General features: G+C 39.0%; 1 protein-coding gene across 1 annotated transcript in view; it reads right to left on the reverse strand.

Annotated features, from left to right (window-relative positions):
* Positions 1 to 2,500, reverse strand: part of lrrc75ba (leucine rich repeat containing 75Ba) — a 50,478-nt gene that overhangs the window by 8,856 nt on the left and 39,122 nt on the right. The window lies entirely within an intron of this gene.

Consider the following 2,500-nt stretch of genomic DNA (forward strand, 5'->3'; position numbering starts at 1 on the left):
CACTTTTTATTGCACTGGTGCATTTTTATTGCACTGGCGCAGGAGGAGAGAGCGTGTGTGCATTCCAATATGCAACCTTGCGTCCTCCACTTGTGTTTGTGGCCTCGTCCCGCCTCCTGACCACTCCTTCATGGAGAAACAAATAAGTTTCCCTGCTGTCAGCCTAGCCAAAACAATTTTTGGGGGACTATTCTTCATTCACCATCCAGTTTGCAAATGAGAAAATGACTTTATAATTGAGCTTTTGCAAGATATTGAAATATAATGCTGTTGTCTGTGATGTCATCATGACATACTACTTCCTGGTGCGAGGCCACAAGCACAAGTGGAGGACGCAAGGTCGCATATTGGAATGCACCCCATGTGTTTGATTTGGTGTGCGGCGCGCCTTCTTCTGTCTCACTTCTGAAGTGGCATGCTGTATCAGGCACAGGCCAACATGTGGATGAGCAATAAAACGAGGAATATGCAAGATGGAGTCTCTCCTTTTTTTGTTTTAATTGAGTCAACAATATGACCTAGCATTCTTAAACGGAATCTTAGCAGAACACATTGAGCGATGCCAGCTCCTAGCTACACTTCACAGTTAGCCCCCAATACAGTAGGCCTACATCTCCTGGCAACCACTGATACATACTGGCATTCATTTAATTCCCTTTGGCTTCACTCCAAAGAGGTCAGGACTGAGGCCATGGCAATTTGATGTAATTGTTTGTTTGTTTGTTTGTTTGTTTGCTTTCCTGTAATCTCTCACAACTGTGTTTTGCATTTGCAATATTGCAGATGAAAGCCAGTGTTCAACCTTGAAACGTTTGAACCATTTACGCATTACATTGAAGCACGGACAAAGATTTAAAAAAAATAAATCTTAAGTTCCATATATGTATGTTTACTGTTTTCTGTGAAATAAAACACAGCGTGAGTGAGAAGGGGATCTAATTCATGTCTAAACGTCTACATTTTTCCAGCACCTGTATGTCAAACCAACTTTAGATGGTCGTGTGATTAGACTAGTAAGACTCGACTCTGACGATATTCTAGAACACCCCACAAATGTAATTTGAAAGGTAAACATCAATTATCTTTATTTTGTCACCTCAACATGTTCATGACTTCCTCTGTATCATCTCCATTATTGTAAGTCATGGGCTTTCCAATACAAGTGAACGAACCCAGAAATATCACCACCCAGGAATATCACAAACCCTCAAAGGAGGTGGATTGTTATGATGCTTACTTAATAGTCAGACTAGGTGCTGTATTATGAAACAATGACCAAGGCCAGATTCGAACCTGGGCCCCAAGTGGCATCTTGCCCATTCATGGTACAGTGTATTGTTAATATATGGTTAATATATGTGTAAGGATGTGTGTAATGTCTCGTGAGTAATGTCTTCTGTATTTATGTATGTATGTATGCTACTTGACACCTTAATTTCCCCCTGGGATCAATAAACTCTACTCTACTCTACTCTATTTCCGGACCCAGGTTAGAATCTGGCTTGGTCATTTCTCACTCAAACCCATTTTTCTTTTCCACTACTCTCCAGTCCAAAATCTTCAGTGTCCTCTCATTTAAGGCCTATATATATTTTTTTAAGTACTTGTTTTACTTGACAAAGCTGATTATACTTCCAGAAATACAGTATACATAGCATGCTACATTTGCTTTATTTTGGCACTGCTGCACATGCAATATTCAGCATGGCAATAATTACATTTGTAACTTAACATCTGCCATGCTTTCCCTTCTACGGTGTAACCAGATAAAAATTAAGTGAACTGAGGGGTATGACGAAACATAGCGGTAACTGTATGTACAGTATCTTGCCGTTTCAGACTCCAGCATTTGTAGATCATTGCACATTGAGTGATGAAGTCGATTTGTCCAGAGTGAGAGAGATATTTGCTAGTTTTGGCATCACAAGCACAAGTGACTGTGAGGATTTTCAGTAGCTGGCGGCTAACTGGTCTCATAGGACTCAATGTTAACTGCTAGCTTTGAGGTAAAATTTGCACTGCCATACCCAGAGAACAGTTGAAAGTATAGGAAAGCGGTATAACCCTATTATTTTACTCCAGGGGAGGTGTAAAATAAGCTCATTTCCAAAAAATGGGACAGTATCACTTTAAGCACAAAACCTGATCTAATGTGCTCAGGTATGTATACTATAGCAATAATCAAAAGTGGGACAACAATGGAAATCACTGCTGAGAACAAAAATAACTTATCTGGCAAAACAGTGTGACAGTTGTGAATCCATGCAGAAAAATCTTTCTCTCTTCTTCCTTACTGAATGTCTTTTGAATGTGTCTACCCTGCATCTACCACACTCTGCTTTCGTCTGTCTAAACAGTATATGAAGAGTTCAGATGCAAAACCCCCTAAGTGCCTTTTCAGAAAATAATCTTAATTCATTTTTATTTAATACAAAGCTATCAACATTGATTTTTAAAAAAATTATTTATGTAGTATAACTATTTATATATATTATCAAGT

The sequence above is a fragment of the Engraulis encrasicolus genome, chromosome 3 (genome assembly GCF_034702125.1).
Source record: "Engraulis encrasicolus isolate BLACKSEA-1 chromosome 3, IST_EnEncr_1.0, whole genome shotgun sequence".
In the NCBI taxonomy this organism is placed as follows: domain Eukaryota; kingdom Metazoa; phylum Chordata; class Actinopteri; order Clupeiformes; family Engraulidae; genus Engraulis; species Engraulis encrasicolus.